The sequence below is a fragment of the Suncus etruscus genome, chromosome 3, assembly GCF_024139225.1.
Source record: "Suncus etruscus isolate mSunEtr1 chromosome 3, mSunEtr1.pri.cur, whole genome shotgun sequence".
NCBI lineage: Eukaryota > Metazoa > Chordata > Mammalia > Eulipotyphla > Soricidae > Suncus > Suncus etruscus.
The window spans coordinates 163,769,582-163,787,735 of NC_064850.1; the positions used below are offsets into that span (position 1 = coordinate 163,769,582).

The 18,154-nt window shown below is 38.4% G+C and overlaps 1 protein-coding gene across 1 annotated transcript in view; it reads left to right on the forward strand.

Moving 5' to 3' along the window:
- The first annotated feature begins 5,762 nt into the window (after nucleotides 1-5,762).
- GALNT1 (polypeptide N-acetylgalactosaminyltransferase 1) overlaps nucleotides 5,763-18,154 on the forward strand; it is an 83,637-nt gene continuing 71,245 nt past the window's right edge. Inside the window, exon 1 of the mRNA XM_049769658.1 lies at nucleotides 5,763-5,792. The gene's annotated coding sequence lies outside the window, so the exon portion shown is untranslated. The remainder of the gene's footprint in view (nucleotides 5,793-18,154) is intronic.

Below are 18,154 nucleotides of genomic sequence, written 5' to 3' on the forward strand. Positions count from 1 at the left end.
TACCATTGTTCCAGCCCCAAATTCCTAACTACCTGAAATCGTAGATGCAATTGGGATCTTCAACCTTTTTCTTTAAGAAAATTATTTTTATTTTACTTGTTTATTTTTTGGGTCATACGAGTGGTACTCAGGGCTTACTCCAAGCTCTACATCAGGGATCACTTCCAGCAGACCTGGAAATGTGGGGAAATGTGGTGTCAGTGATAAAAATGTGTGCAAGGCAGGCACTTTACCTGCTATACTCTCTCTCCCTCTGAGAAGAATATTATTTTGTTTTTTGGGGGGTGGGCCATACCCAGTGACACTTAAGGGTCACTCCTTGCTCTTCACTCAGAAATTGCTCCTGGCAGGCTCTGGAGACCATCTGGGATGTGGAGAATCAAAGCAAGGCAAACACCCTACCACTGTGCTATCGCTCTGGCCCCTGGGGAAAAAAAATTTTTTTAAATGAAACTTGGAAATGTAAATCAGAATTACTTGGAAAAGAACAGTGATTTTTATTTATTTACTTAAAATACTTTATTTAAATACCATGGTTACAAAGTTGTTAATAATACAGTTTTTACCCCACAAGTACAAAGTTATTCATGATTGAGTTTCAGTCATGCAGTGTACAGCACCCTTCACCAGTGCACATTTTCCACCACCAAAGTTCCCAGTTTTCTTTTACTTTTTTGTTTGCTTGTTTTTGGGTCACACCCAGCAGCGCTCAGGGACTCCTGGCTCCACGCTCAGAAATCGCTCCTGGCAGGCTCAGTGTCCCTATGGGATTTGAACCACCGACCTTCTGCTACCTCCATGCTATCTCTCCAGCCCCAAGTTCCCAATTTTCTTCCACCCTCCCTACTGCCTGAGTATGGGGCAGTTTTCCCCTCTCTCACTCTTACTTTCTATTCACTCTCACTCTCACTTTCTTTCCCCAGTGATTTTTTAATACTGATTATAATTAGCAGGTTGTTCTTTACTTAACGTAATTTCTCTCAGATTTGAAAATGTAGTGTATTTGACATTCCAGATAATACTTAATATATTTTTATAGGAATGAAGTAAAGGACTGGAGAGACTGTACAGAGATTAAGGCACTTGCGTGAACCACGTAGCATCACTGGGAGTGGCTTGAATGATCTTTTAAGGGGTATTTTGGGTCACACAATGCTCAAGTTTTATTCCTGGTTCCACTCAGGAATCACTCCTGCTGGGTGTGGGACACCATATGGGATGCTGGCATTCTAACCATGTGCAAGGCAAACGTCCAACCTGGTGTATTATCACTCCAGCCCCATTAAATTACTTTTTTATGGGGGGCTGTGGTTTTTGGGTCACACCTGGCAGTGCTCAGGGGTTACTCCTGGCTCCATGCTCAGAAATTGTTCCTGGCAGGCCAGGGGGACCATATGGGACGCCGGGATTCGAACCGATGACCTTCTGCATGAAAGGCAAACACCTTACCTCCATGCTATCTCTTTGGCCCCCCATTAGATTACTTTTGGTCTATATTTAGTTCTTTTTGTTTTTGTTTTTGGGCCACACCCTGTGACACTCAGAGGTTACTTCTGGCTGTGTGCTCAGAAATCGCTCCTGGTTTGGGGGACCATATGGGACACTGGGGGATCGAACTGCCATCTGTCCTAGGTTAGGGCATGCAAGGCAAACACTCTTCTGCTTGTGCTCCAGCCCCATATATTTAGTTCTTTTTACTAGAGTAGGTCAGTTACTTTTATTGCAGCAATAAATACAACATGTGTAAAACAATCATATTGGCTTTACTGTTAAATATATGTTATTAAAAATAATAACACCAATAAGTTTGTAAAATAAAAAGTGGTTTTGAATATAATTCTGACCTTATAAGACTCATATTGCTTCAGTTTTGTCTTTTTAAGGTTATCATTGTGTTTGGAACCATGGAGGTGCTTTTATAGAATACACTATTAGGGGGCCAGCGCGGTGGCGCTATAGGTAAGGTGTACTATGAAACCTGTTTAACTATAGGTTACACACCTCTGAAGTTTGCCTCTGTAGCAGATCAAGGGTTGTTCCTTCTATATTAGGGGTTGTATCAAATTTACATTCAACTAGCTGCTGATAAATTAGTACTTCATAGCAGAAGCAAAACTTCAACATTAAATATAGGTAAAGGTTTTAATTCCGTTGCTACCTTCAAATCTGTAGGTGTTTTTTTATCCACAGCATAATTAAACTTACTATCAGTTGTGTATATTGGCCGTAAAAATAATGATCCAGAGAGTTTAAATCCCAAAGAATTTAATCTTGAATTATTTCCCAGTTTGCCATCAACAAGCTGATTTTGTTTTTCTTTGTCTTCAGTCTTTGTCATAGTTTCTGTTCAGCTGCAAAATCTATTGACTTAGATTTGAATTTATGTTCCTGTAATTTTTTTGAGAGCATTAATGACCTTTAAGGACTGATAGAAGAACAAAGAGAAGGAAAAGATCTTTATAATCTGTAGTGCAGGTAATAAGTTCTTTGGAGCTGAGAATGATACCTATGTAGAAATGGCAGATATTGTACCTAAGACACTTGGAAGAAATGGCAGCTTGCATTTGCATTTTATTTTATTTTATTTTAAAAAATATATTTAAGAACCATGGTTACAGGCATGTTTGCAGTTGGGTTTCAGTTATAAAAAAGAAAACCCTCCTTCACCATTGCAACATTCCCACCACCAATGGCCCCCATCTTCATCCTCCCCCCACCTCCTGCCTGTATTCGAGACAGGCATTCTATTTCTCTCACTCACTACCATTGTCAAGATAGTTGTCAGTGTAGTTATTTCTCTAACTGCATTCACCACTCTTTGTGGTAAGCTTCATGTCGTGGGCTGGTCCTTCCAGTCCTCATCTCTATTGTCTCTGGGTAAGTATTACAATAATGTCCTTTATAATTCTTAAATCCCACAGATGAGTGAGACTATTCTGTGTCTATCTCTCTCCCTCTGACTTATTTCACTCAACATAATAGTTTTCATGCCCATCATGTATAGGAAAATTTCATGACTTCAGTTTTCCTGATAGCTGCATACTATTCCATTGTGTGTGTGTGTGTGTGTGTGTGTATGTATATATATATATACAGTTTCTTTAGCCACTCATCTGTTGTCAGGTATCTGGGTTGTTTCCAGATTCTGCCTATTGTAAATAGCACTGCAATGAATATAGGTGTGTAGTATAGGTGTGTAGAAGGCATTTTTTGTATTGTGTTTTTGTGTTCCTAGGTATATCCCTAGGAGTGCTATAGCTGGATCATACGGGAACTCAATGTCCAGTTTTGTGTGTGTGTCTGTGTGTGTGTGTGTGTGTGTGTGTATGTGTGTGTGTGTGTGTGTGTGTGTGTGTGTGTGTGTGTGTTTAGGTCACATCTGGTGGCGCTCAGGGGCTACTCCCGGCTCTGTGCTCAGAAATATCTCCTGGATTGGGGGACTATATGGGGTGCCAGGAATCGAACCCAGGTCCGTCCTGGGTCAGCTGCATGCAAGGCAAACGCCCTACTGCTGTGCTATCTCTCCGGTCCCAATGTCCAGTTTTTTGAGGAATTTCCATATTGTTTTCCAGAAAGTCTGGACTAGACAGCATTCCCACCAGCAGTGAATGAAGAATTCCTTTCTCCCCACATCACTTCCAGCACTGATTCTTCTTGTTCTTTGTGATGTGTGTGCCATCTCTATGGTGTGAGATGGTACCTCGTTGTTGTTTTTATTTGCATCTCTCTGATGATTAGTGATGTGGAGCATTTTTCCATGTGCCTTTTAGCCATCTGTATTTCTTCTCTGAGGAAGTATCTGTTACTTCCTTCTCTACTTTTTTACGGGGTCAGTTTTTTTTCTTGTTAAGATCTATCAGTACCATGTTATCTTAGATATTAGCCCTTTATCTGATAGGAATTGGGTGAATAGTTTCTCCCATTCTGTGTGTGGTCTTTGTATTCACTCACTCTTTCCTTTGAGGTGCAGAGGCTTCTCAGCTTAATATAATCCCATCTGTTTATATCCGGTTCCACTTGTTTGGACAGTGCTGTTTCCTTCTTGAGGATGCCTTCAGTCTCAATGTCATGGAGTGTTTTACCTATGTGTTATTCTATATACTTTATGGTTCTGGGTCTGATATCAAGGTCTTTAATCTATTTGGACTTGACCTTAGTGCATGGTGTTAGTTGGAGGTCCAAGTTTGCTTTTTTGCATGTGGCTGACCAGTTGTCCCAGTACCACTTGTTGAAGAGGCTTTCTTTGCTCCATTTTGCGTTTCTTGCCCCTTTATCAATGATTAATTGATAGTATATCTAGGGATGTATTTACCTATTAGAAGGTGCTATACAGGTCCTATCAAAAAAATTTTTTTAACAATTATTTTTGTTTTATTTTTTGGGCCGTACCTGTACTCAGGTTTATTTCAATGGCAGGGCTCTGGGGAACTACCATATTCAAGACACTTGCAAGACAAGTGCCATAACCACTGTTCTGGGTATGAACCACTGTTCATAACCTCTCTGGCTCCATTAAACTAGTTTTAATATAAAATGTGAATAAAGAAGCAACAATTGACTCTGTGTTAGTATACATACGATTTTGATCTTGCAGATTTTTTTTTTTCCTTTTTTGGTTTCTGGGCTACACCCAGCAGGGGTTACTCTTGGCTCTGTGCTCAGAGATTGCTTCTGGCAGGACCATATGAGTTGGTGAGGATCAAATCCGGGTTGGCTGCATGCAAGGCAAATGCCCTCTTTGCTGTGTTATTGCTCTGGCCCCTTGCAGATCTTTTACGATATTCCCTAAAAGTGTCTTGAGGGGCCTCAGTGGTGGCGGAGACTGTAGGGCATTTGCCTTACACACGCTAAGAGAGATACAGAAAAAAGCATTGAAAATAATTACAGGCCTGAAAAATGTCTTACATTTGCAGGTACAATTTAATATCTTTATACTTTTTTTTTCTTTTCTATTTTTTTTCTTTCTTTTTTCTTTTTTTTCTTTTTCTTATACTTTATACTTCATTCTTTATAGTTTACTTTATACTTTATATATATACTTTTTATATATACTTTATACTTCATTCTTACGAAAAGAGGAAAACCTTTTTATAAATCTATTTATAACCAGTTATAAGTAGGCCACATCTTCATAAAATATAGAATGAGGTATAATTGGACAAATTGCTTCTTAGTTAGATCTAAAAACCAATTATAATATAAATTAATTCTAATTATCTTTAGAAATTAGAAATTTAAGTTTTATTTACCATTTTCAGTAAATATTTAAGTGCCTATTTTGATTCTCTAGTAAAATAATTAAAGTATTTGTTTTATTTTTGAATGGGTACATTTTTTCTAAGCAATATCTCAACTTACTTAAATAACTTAAGCTGTTATTTTAATATATATTATACTAATGCTATGCCATTTCTTTGATGTGGAAATAGTAACCTGGTAGTTGCATGTCTTTAGTTTGTTCTTTGTTGTACTTGTATCAATTAAGAGAAAAATGCTCAGAGTTTTTTATACTTTGACGTTTAATGAAATTTGGTGGTATGTTGTAGGTAAATACATTTTATTGATATATAATTTACATTTAATATTAGTTTAGGTATATAAAACATTTGATACTGTGTATGTGCTTAATAATCACCATTGCAGGCTTAGTTAACCTCCATCTCCACATAAAGTTAAACCGTTACTTTGTTTTCCATGTCCAGTGAATGATGCTCAGGGTTTTTGCCTCTCCTGGCAGATCCTGAGGACTACATGGGATGCCAGGGATCTATCTTGGGCCAGCTGCACACAAGGCAAGTACCCTATTTGCTATACCATTGCTCTGGCCCCACCTTTACGTATTTTGTGATAAAAACTTTTCGGATCTATTAGACTTAGTAACTTTCAAATATACAGCTTTATTGCTTACTAGTTATTAGACTGTTTACTAGTTATTAGACTATAATTATATCCTAGTCTGATATAATTCTTTTATATTACAATTACTTGTTTTATAATTGGAAGATTATAATCCTCACTCATTTCTTACCTCCTTCTCTGGCAAGCTACCAAAGCATACTGACCTCAAAGTCCATTCATGTTTTCACAATGGCAAGATTTCCCGTTTAAATCCTGAAAATATTTTATTGTTGATATATGCTCCATTTTCTTTTCATATATCCATCATTGGGTCCTTAGTATGCTTCCATGGCTGATTGCTCAAAATAGTGATGCATTGAACATAGATAGGCACAAGATATCTTTCTGAGTCTGTGTTTTAAATTTCTTTGAATGAATGTCCAGCAGTGGAATTGGTAGAATTGTTCTATCATATAGTAGTTTTATATATTATTTTTAAATTGAATTTATTATTATTATTTTGGTTTTTGGGCCACATCAGCTGTGCTCAGGGGTTACGCCTGGCTCTGTGCTCAGAAATTACTCCTGGGGGGCCATATGGGATGCTGTGGATTGAACCTTGGTCAGCTGCATGCAAGGCATACAGCCTTCCCGCTGTGCTATCGCTCCAGCCATTTTATTTTTAATATTTGGGAAATACTTAATGTTTCAGTAACAGCCACTTTAAGATTGTAGTACCTTATTAGTACCTTCCTAATCCTTGTATGATATGATTCCATTTGCTATGTTTATTGTTATCCACACCACAGTTCCCCCACAGGGTCTTTGATTATTAATATTTGTGTAGTTTAACGATACATGCCACATGCTAGAACAGTGTAAGAATGAAACCTTTGACTTTTGGAAGTACATTTATTTTAAATGTGTAGTTGAGCAGACATGCAAGTAAGGAAATACCTCAGAGGTTAAAAAAGAAATCTGGGGCCCGGAGAGATAGCACAGCGGTGTTTGCCTTGCAAGCAGCCGACCCAGGACCAAAGGTGGTTGGTTCGAATCCCGGTGTCCCATATGGTCCCCCGTGCCTGCCAGGAGCTATTTCTGAGCAGACAGCCAGGAGTAACCCCTGAGCACCGCCGGGTGTGGCCCAAAAACAAAAACAAAAACAAAAAAAGAAAAAGAAAAAGAAATCTGAAGTTCAAGAAGATAGGCTAATGATGCTGCTGGCTGCTCTGCTGGGGCTGTACGTAACTTTTGATGCTTATAAGCATAAAACTATAGGTTTTAAGAGTTGACCATGAGGTACTATATAGAAACCTAGATCAAACAGGTGAGGTTAAAAGACTTCCATATCGAGCTAAAATTCCCTACAAGGGATTAATAAATAATCTTGGAAAAATCAATACCTTTTAGGACCAGATAGTACAGTGAGTAAGGTGTTTGTATGCATGTATGGCTGACCCTGATTCAATCTCTGGCATTGTCTATGGTCCCTGAGTCTTACTAGGAATAAGTCCTGAGCTTAGCTGGGTATATCCCCATGCCAAAAACCAACAAAGAATCACATTTCCACATTTCGGGTTTGCAAGAGAATTGTGAGGTGGAGAGAATTAGGGGGAGGAATAAGGAGGGCTCTGTCTCAGCTTATCTTTTATACAAAGATAAAATCATGTCTCTGAAAAACTAGAACTGCAAATACACTTTTACTAGATTTGGGGTGGGAAGTCATAGTACTTGAATAGTGAAAAACCACCCAAGCCAAGAAGTCAGTGAAAAGTGGTTTCAGGTATTAGGACTGGGAACCAATGCAAATACTCTTTGGAGTATAGTAACAGAATCTCAGATAACTGATCCAAGTTAATTTTTTAGGAATATGAGATCACAATTGAGAAAAATTAGTAATACCTCACATAAGACATAATGACTTAATCAGCAGAACTTGGTTGGCATTGAGACTGCTGACACTCCACTGGTCAAATATAGAATATAGAATGTTGAATACTTGAATATAAAAATTCAGCTAAAACGTAAGAGGCGAAGGGCCCTTGGAGGGTCCCCACCAGACAGACCCAAACCCCTGGGCCCCATGGCTACAACGCCAGCCTCTGAACCCCGAACCCCATCAGCATTGCTGCCACGTGTCACAGTGGGAATAAATGTGACCTCTGCCACGTCTTAAAAAAAAAAAAACAGTAAGAGGCTATGAAAAATAGCTAGGTAATTTAAAGCCAGCAATGTATAAAGAAATGTTATATATTTTGTTTTGTTATGCTTTGGGGCCACACTCAAATGCGATGCTTGGGAATTATTCTAGGTAGATAAGCTAGATTCTGAATAAGGAAATCTATTAATGTAATTGTCCACATGAATTGTTTAAGGATAAATATATCAGTTTAAAAGATGAAGAAAATGCGCTTACTAAATTTTGCTGTTTCTTTAAAGTATAAACTCATACCAAACTAAACATAGGAGAAAAATTCCTTAACCTGATAGGATTATGTATAAAAAAAAACCCATTGATAACATATTGATAGGAAAACCTTAAAGCAATCATTTAAAGTGATTGCAATAAACTAAGCATGTCAATTATTACCTCCCCTCTCCAGTATTTACCTTTAGCAAGCATCGAGTCAGTTGGTAAAATATGAGAAGTCATGAGGTTGTAGGAAATGATCAGAATTGACTTAGAGTCTGAATGAATATATTCATAGAAAATTCAGGAATCTGTAGATTTTTTTAGGATAATATAGTAGTTAGTAAGTGACTGAACATAGGACCAATGAGGTAAAATCAGTTCTGTTATGCTAGCAGTAATGGAAGTAGCCACTCACAGTAGAAAATTTAAAATTATTTAAAACTATAGTTTCACAATAGTTTATAAAAACCAACCTGGGAATGAATATAAAAGTAATGATAAGATAGCTTTAAAACCTTTATATGAAAGACATATAGAATATATTGAAAGACCTGAGGACCTAAATAAATGTGGGAATGTGTCATGATCATAGGTGGGACTATTATCTAAGCTTATCAATAAAGTAGTCATAAAAATTTATTATTTCAGTTCAGAACCCTTACAGGTATGATTTTATTTTTGTGTAATCTGACAAGCTGATTTCAAAATTTATTTGGAAAAGTGAAGGGTCAAAAGTAATCAAAATATTGGGACCGGAGCTCCAGTACAGAGGGTAGGTCGTTTGCCTTGCTCTTGGCCGACTGAGGTTCAATTCCTGACATCCCATATTATTCCCTGAGACCACCAGGAGTGATTCTTGAGTGCAGAGCCAGGAGTAACCTCTGAGCACCGCTGGACGTGGCCCAGAAAAAAAAAGTCAAAGTATTTCTGGGGCATTTGTCCTACCAGATTTTAAAACTTAATACACAGCTTGGGAGATAGCTCAAAGGCTACAGGTGATCTATATTGATACTGAGACCGCATGATCCCCTCAACAACTCAAAGGACCCTGGAACACTGAGCCAGAAAAACCTGTGAATACTAACATTGTGATCTTCAAAACAGAAACAACATAGGTTTTAATATTTTTGTTTCATTGATGTTTTTCAGCCATACCCAGTGTGTATGTGGCACTACTACCTTGGTTCAGGGGAATCCCCCCTGTCAGTGCTCAGGGGACTGTGTGGTATAAGGGATTGAACACAGGAATCCAGTATTTAAAGCATATGGCCATCTTTTTGAGCTATCTCTCTCAACTGGCAACATCCAATTTTATCAGCCGAGTTAATGTAGTGTTATGGAAATGAAAGGCAAATAGATTATGAGAGAAAATTGAGGTGAAACTAGGATCTGTATCTACATGGAAATCTAATCTATGCAGAGCTAGTCTTACAACTCAAGTGAGAAAATGGAATATTCTGCAAATGTTGGGATTATTGTTTAATTACATAAGAAAAAAGGGGGCTCTTACCCTCAAATGTCATATAAAAATGCCATATATAAAACAGTTCTAGAAAGATTAAGAACTTGATTGTGAAAGTCACAATTTAGGGTTTCAGAATAGAGAGGTTGAGGCCAAGATAGTGGAGAAAGGAGCCATTTAGGACTGCACTGGCTTCTCTCAAATGTAAATTACCAAAAAATAGACAGAGAATTCCATATGCAGTCCATTTTAGAAATGCATGGGAATATCTAACAACCAGCAGTGGGAGATAGCCACCATGGTGGAACAGAAAACAGTGGAACAGATAAAAAGGATTCCTAATGGAAGGGAGAGGGTCAGAGCCAAGACACAAAATGTTGTCCAGGAGCCAGGCAGATAGTACAAGAGTTAAGGTACTGCCTGGCACATGGCTGTCCAAAGTTAAATCTTCAGTACTGCAGATGGTCCCTTGAGCATCACTGACTAGCCCCTAAACCCAAACCCAGCAGCAACAACAGCAGGGAATGCTGCCCAGGGAAAGGGCTGAAAATCTGTATCCCAGCCTTTAAATCTTAAAAAACCTGATCAAGGGGCCGGAGAGATAGTGTGGAGGTAAGGCATTTGCCTTTCATGCAGAAGGTCATTGGTTCGAATCCCGGCATCCCATATGGTCCTCTGAGCCTGCCAGGAGTGATTTCTGAGCGTGGAGCCAGGAGTAACCCCTGAGCACTGCCGGGTGTGACCCAAAAACCAAAAAAAAAAACCAAAAAAAAAAAAAGCAAAACTTGGGCCAGATAAGGATCTGTGACTGGCAGTTACAGCAGGCATACATTTGTGAGCACACAAACTAGCCAATGTGGCTAGTTTAGTGTAGGCTGTGACCATGCCAAGCTAAAGGTATAAAAACTGAGTAAAAACAGCCCAAAATTGGAAGAAAAAAAAAAAAGGAAAAGAAAAGAAAAATTTCTCCCTCCACTCCATTACATCTGAGTACAAGCCTTACTCCAGAGTTGGGAAAGATTTTTTTTTTTTTTTTTTTTGCAGAGACTATTAAAAGTTTCTTTGTAAGCATCTGCCCAAACTTACAAACTACAATCAGAAGCAGGCATGTTGGGGTACTCTAAATGTGAAAAGTGGGAGTCATCAGTGAACCCTTTGCCCTTAAAGACATAGCTAATACATGAAGCATGTGACTCTAAATGTCCAGCTGCAGTTTAGAGCAGCACAATGTTGATCTCTGTGTCGAATTGACAACTTGAACCCTAGAGTGCCATACTCTTTTTTTCCCCTAAGCCTTCATACCTCACTAGGCACAGTGAAGAGGTAGAGGAGCTCATCTTTATTAGTGGACAAAGGCAGAAGCTCAGTAAGATATCCAGCACAGAAGAGCACTCTAGCCTCCCTGTTGAAGACTTCAAAGTAGTGATGGTAAGGAAGAAGGCTTCAAAAAGGAAAAAGAAAATGTGGACAAAGTTAGAGGTCATCGAACTGAAGAACACAGGTGAACTAAAAGGTGGGCTCAGCAGCATAATAACAGAGCCACGGAATGTATCACTGTGCTTGAGAATAAGAAGTGGTACCATCATCAAAGAACAGAAGGAGGAGAAAAGAATTAAGAAAAATGAAGGAAACACAAGTGATCCTTTGGATTACAAGAGGAATAACTCGCATACATTCTGGAAGAGGAAAGGGAATGGATGAGAATTATTGCTCTAAAATATAGCCAACAACTTTCCCAATCTGAAGATCAAGTCTTTACTTGGATCCAAGAAGCAAGTTTGAATTCAAGATCAAAGTAAGAAGAATCCAAGATTCAAGTTTAGAGAGTTACAAACAAAATAAACCCAAGTAGGAGAGCACTAAGAGCATTATAATTAAAATGGCAAAAGCCAAAGGTAGAGCTAGAATCCCATAAATTAAAGTAAAATCTTACTTATAGGGGAATGCTGTATAAAACTTGCAAAAGATTTATCAAAAAGAACCCATAAGCTAGTAAGGAATTAATGATATGACAGCCAACATATTGAATGAAATAAATGTTTAAACAAGAAAACATTATCTAGCCAGGTTATCACTCAAATTTGTACATATGATACCAAGCCTTTTCAATAAATAGCTAAAAAAGAAAGTATATGGGCATTAAACCAGCTCTGCAAGAAGCACTGAAAGGTTTTCTATAAAAGGTAAAGAAATCCTACTTGGAGGAAGTCAGATAATAAAAACAAAATGTGGGAATGGAAGAAAGTAATAAAAGAACATTGTATAATGAACTTGAGTCTCACCTGCTGTGAACTTAACAGGGATGTAGGCTCAATTTAAGAGCAAGCCTCATGATAGCTCAAGACAAATAGAGACAAAAGGGAACCTGACCCTTGACTAAAAGGCAGATATCAAAGTACAGGACAAGAGACTAAGACAAGGCCAAAGAAAAATAATACAGAAGAAGAGACTAGGAGAAGTTCAAAGAAAAAACTTTACGAATATCCAGAATCCACGTAAATAACGGTAATCAGTTATTTTATCAATAATTTCACTTCAACTTAGTGGTCTGAATTTAGAAATCAAATGGCAGAGAGTGCCAAGTGAATCAGGAAATCCAACCTTCTGCAGCTTTACAAAAGTCATACCTGACCTGTCATCATAAAGAAAGAGATTAGCTAGAATGGCTAGAAAATAATCTGATGGGCTAGAGTAGACTTAAGAAGACTGGCTATACTTACATCAAAATAGACTTTAGATTTAAAAAATTATATAGGACAAATGTGGGATATTATGTAATCATGGGATCTATACATTGAGAAGATTTAACCTAATATAGCTACAGATGGGAGGGGGCATTGGTGGTGAGAAGGTTGCACTTGTAAAGAGGGGACTTTCTGATAACTGAAACCCAATTACAAACTGTAAACATGGTTCTTAAATAAAGATATTAATTAAAACAAAAAGAAACAAAAAATACTCATTAAAAAGTGTACGTTCTTTGATGATATTTTTAAAGTGTTATAGTTTAATGTGTTAATTAATGTGTTTGTAAAAAGAGAATTGAATTTTTTTCTGTTACGTTGTAACTGTATATGCCACTGGAAAAATGTGCTTGTGCATGAACTAAATTCTTTTTTTTAAACCTTATTGATTGATTGATTGATTGATTGATTGGTTTCTGGGCTATTCCCAGTGGCACTCAGGGGTTACTTCTGGCCCTACACTCAGAAATCGCCGGTGGCAGGCTCGGGGACTATATGAGATGCCAGGAATTGAACCGGGTCTCTCCCAGGTCGGCTGCATGCAAGGCAAACAACACCCTACAGCTGTGATCTCTCAGGCCCCAAGAACTGAATTCTTTTTGTTCGTTTTATGCTTTTTAAAAATAACTTCTTTATTTAAACACCGTGATTACAAACATGATTGTAGTTGGATTTCAGTCATAAAAAGAACACTCGCCTTCACCAGTGCAACATTCCTACCATCTTGCATAGTGGTGGTGGGGTGGAACAGGGAGAGAGGGAGGTTCCCAAGTAGTGTTCTGGAGACTCCAGGGATAAATCTCCATGATTCTGTTAGTCAAGTTGATGTTTCAGTGCAGGTAACCAAGGATGTGGTGCTATTTGGACTGTGCAGGTGTTAGCCTCGTCCACCCAACTGGTGCTTAGGGGTCTGAGAACCTGTGGTATTGGGGTTTTGACAGGGGTCAATTGCATGCAAAGGTTTATACTATCTCCAGATAGTATATGTTTTTAATGAACATAATCCTTAAATTCTCTAAAACTGAAGTGGAGAAATGTCATCTGCAAAATATTGTTAAGCTTTATATTTATCAATGTTAGAGGAAAATGTGTGTGTGTGTGTGTGTGTGTGTGTGTGTGTGTGTGTGTGTGTGTGTATATATATATGAAGAAAAAGATAACAACCAAAACCTATGAACGATTTAGCAGAATGGTGTATCTTTAACAGTGTTATTATAAACCACAGGGCTTCAAATAAAATTAAAAGATCTAGCAGAGTGAAGTTTTCAGCTACATTGTATTTGTTTTGATTTTGGGTTTTATTTTTGTTTGGTTTTGGGTCACACCTGATGGTACTCAGGGATAACTCCTGTGTACAGGGGTTATTCCCAGTGGTGCTCGGGACCATATGGGATTCAGGGATCAAACTCAGATTGGCCAAGTGCAAGGCAAATGCCCTACCTACTGTGCTATCATTCTGGCCTATTGATTTTGGGTTTTAGAGCCATACCTTAAGATCCCAGGGCTATTGCTGGCTCTATGCTTGGTATTGTTCCTCAGTGCTTGAAGAACTATGTGGTGTCAGGGATTGAATCACATGCAGAGCACTAGCTCAGATCGTTGAGCTATCTCTGATCCACCCCAGTTATGTGAAATTAATAAAGATAATGCAGAAGACATGTCTTGAGCTTTTACTATGAGTTAAATAGAATTATTTCAGGGACTTTTTATAATATACTTGTTAATCTCCTATTACAATATTAGTATCCTGAATGAATTATTTTTGGTTCTGAGAGTAGGAAAAGGCACTTGAGATGTTACCTCACTTGTGACGGGTAGGGACTGGGGATTGGAATTCCTAAGAGGTGCTCAGAAGTTCTAGGGGCCCTTCTCCATGATTACCGGCTAACTAGGCCATACATTCAATACTAAGGCTCTAGGATGAGTTGCCCCAAGTTCTACGGTGCTGGGAATTATTGTTTGGGATTTCTTGGAGGTGCTTGAAGGGCTATACCTGATGGTGTTTGAAGTTCTCCAGGACTGCACTTGGTAATGGTGAGATTAAGCTAGAATCTGTTGCAGGCCTTGTCCTATCTTTCTAGCCCAGGAGCAGTCTGAGAAAATGGCAGCACCAAATTGAGGGAGTGAGGTTAGGTAGCCAAAGAAAAGCCAAGGAATGAAGTTAAATGGTATTAGTGAGAAACCAAGTAAGTAAAAACTAAGTTGCAGGGCGGGTGATTCACCCTAAGTGATAGACCAAACTGCTGGCTGGCTCTTTAGGAGAGCATGTTTTACAGTGTGTAATATCTGTGATGAACTATGCTGTGTAACCATGGTAGGTGTAATATCTTTTTCTAACATGCTGATAAATGAACAGTCTGCTTTTATTCCCCTCATGATGTAAATAATTATTTCAGATAATTTTTTGATGTATCTTACAGTTTCAGTTCAGATATCAAGGTCTTTAATCCATTCTGATTTGACTTTTGTGCAGTGTTAGAGGTCTGAATACACTTTTTTGCATGTATTTGGCGAGTTTTCCCAACACCACTTATTGAAGAGATTTTTTTTTTTTTGCTCCATCTCATATTTCTTGCCCTTCCCCATATCAAACATTAATTGATCTGAGATTCGGTCTTTATTCCAGTACCATGCTGTTTTAGTGACTACTGCTTTATAGTATAATTTGAAGTTAGGGAAGTGATGCTTCCCATTTTCTTTTTCCAAGCACTGCTTTAGCTATTCACAGAGATTTCTTGTTCCATATAAATTTCACGAATGTTTGATCTATTCATTTGAAAAATGTCATGGGTATCCTTATAGGGATAGGGATAGGCATGATACCCTTATTGTACATAACAATGTCTAAAATAAGGGGGAAGGGAGAGGGAGATAAGGAGGGAAAGGGGAAGAAGGGAGGAAAAGAAAGTAGAGGAGAAAATGCAGACAAGGGGAAGGAAATGGGACATTGGTGGCAGGAATTTTGCACTGGTGAAGGTGTTGTACATTGTATGACTGAAATTCAATCATAAATGACTTTTTTTTTTCTGTTTTGTTTTGTTTTTGGGGAGGGGGCACACCTGGCAGTGCTCAGGGTTTACTCCTGGCTCTGTGCTCAGGAATCACTTCTGGTAGGTTCAGGGAACCATGTGGAATGTAGGGGGTCAAAACTGGGTCAGCTGCATGCAAGGCAAGTGCCCTACTCACTGTGCTGGGAAAAAAAATAAACAAAAAACAAAACCACAACTGTATTAATAACAATCTTGTAACATGGTGGTTTATTTTCTTTTTTTTTGAGGAGCAAAAAATGATTACTACCTTTTTCTTGTAAATAGGGTTTTCCATTTTCTTTTCTTTTTTTTAATTTAAATGATCTTTATTTAAACACCATGATTACAAATATGATCGTAGGTGTATGATTTCAGTCATGTAAAGAGCAACCCCCTTCACCAGTGCAACCTTCCAACCACCAATGTCCCAAATCTCCTTCCTCCCCATCCTACCCACACCTGTACTCAAGACAGACTTTCTACTTCCCTCATTCATCCACATTGTTAGGACTATCCTAACAATGTGTAACCATGGTGTTTAAATAAAGTATTAAAAAAATTAAGCCTATATAAATGTACTGTAGCAGAGGATAGGATCAGGCATGAGCCCATTTTTTTTTTAATCTTAAATTCACTCCTATTTGCTTTTGTGGCCATTTAGCACTAGGTTTGGTTATATCTTAAAAGATCTTTGAGCCAGGGGCCAGGACTGTGGTACAGTGTGGTAAGATGCTTGCTTTGCATACAGTCACCCAGGTTCAATCCCAGTATCTCATATGTTCCCCTGAGCATAGCCAGCTGTGGCCCCCAAACCCATAAAAAGAAGTTAAATCCTTGAACCTTCACTGCCCAGTATAGAGGTACTTTAAAGAGTTTAAAGAGTTGTTTTGTTTTTGTTTTTCCTCTCAGGATATGGCTGTTACATGATTATCAAGGACTTTACTTCTTTAATCTTCCTGTTTTGTCATTTTCAGTTTATGACTTTTAAGATCATTTTATGTTTGTGAAATCTGACCCTTCTAGCCTATTCTTTGTGGTTGTATTCTAGCGAGCAAGATACAGGAAGGGGAGGTAGTGGCCCAGTGAACAGGTACCCTTTCAATACTTTTTCCATAATCCAATTCAATTATTTGTAGTTATATTTTATTGGTCATCTTTATCTCAGGGATATGCTAGTAATATGCAAATTGGCACCTATTATATAACAACTTGATTCATAAGAAAGTAGATAATAGGTAATGATTCATAACTAGTGATTCCTTAGTACCGCCAGATGTGGCCTGGAAAAAAAAGTTTCCATTTTAGTTAAAGCCCTTTCCTCTCTCTCAGACATAACAACAACCATAATGTGTATTCAGTTTCTTGACATTGTTCTCCTTTTAAATGTTTGTCCATGAGTAATATTTTAATATATTTTGTTTTGTTTGGGGTGTTTTTGTCTTGAGCACCAGAGTGGTGCTCAGGGAATCAACTGGGAGGCTCGGGATTGAACCTGGTTCTGCTGCCTGGAAGGAAGGCTAGTGCCTTACCTGCTGGACTATCTCTCCTGTTCCCCAAACTGTGAATAAGGGAGACATACTAACATATTCTACATATTGTTTTTTTTTTTCTCAATCATTGGTTTGTCTTGATGTACAGAATTCTTGCTTAATTGTAACTGCAGTATTATACAGCTCTTTTGTCAGTTTTCCTCTTGATGGACATTGGGTTTGTTTCCTTTTGTAGCTTTTATCTCCTTGTATGTGTGTACAAGAGTGTCTCTTATGGTTATGGACCTAAAAGTAAAATTACAGAATAATAGGATAGTGTTTCTTCAGCTTTGCTAGAGACTGCCATATTGAGTCAAAGGTGTCTATAAGTGGTCACACTTGGGACAAAATTGTATGGAGACCTGTTTTTTTATTCCTTATTAACAATTGTGTTTTGCTAATCTGATTTCAGGAAATCATTGAGGTTAAAGCATATCATATGTGTTATTGACTTTTTTGGGGGGGCCACACCCAGTGATGATCAGGGGTTACTCCTGGCTACGCTCTCAGAAATCACTCGTGGCTTGGGAAACCATATGGGACGTGGCTGGGTGGGGGGATGGGGGAAGGGGGGAATCAAACCACTGTCTGGTCCATCCTAGGTCAGGTGCATGCAAGGCAAACGCCTTACCGCTGCACCACTGCTACGGCCCCAGTGTTTATTGACTTTTATAATTTACCAAGTCATGCTATTTAGAGAAGTTGGTTTTTAAATATATTCTGATGCTAGTATTGTGTTGATTTTGTCTGTTGACATTTTTTCCTAGTTGATGGTTTATTATTTAATCAACTGTGATACTTTTAGTTGTATTAATTGTATTAGCTGTAATTTTCAGTTAGTGAAAGTGATGTTCTTCCTGGGGATGGGAAGATGGCTCAGAGGTTAACATACCTCCTTTGCACAAGTGAGATGGTGAGTTCAGGCCCCAGTATACCCGAATGATCCTGGCAGCCTTGCTTTCAGTGGCCGCATCATAGTAACTTCTGGCCACATTGCAGGCTAGGTGTGTGCAGGCACCCCAAATAAAGGGTATGGGCCCTGGTGAGCAACACAGTTGTTTTTAGCACATGTGTGAGCACCATTGGGACCCCTGGTGAGCCAGAATGTTCACAGATTGTGCACAAGTGCCACACTCAAG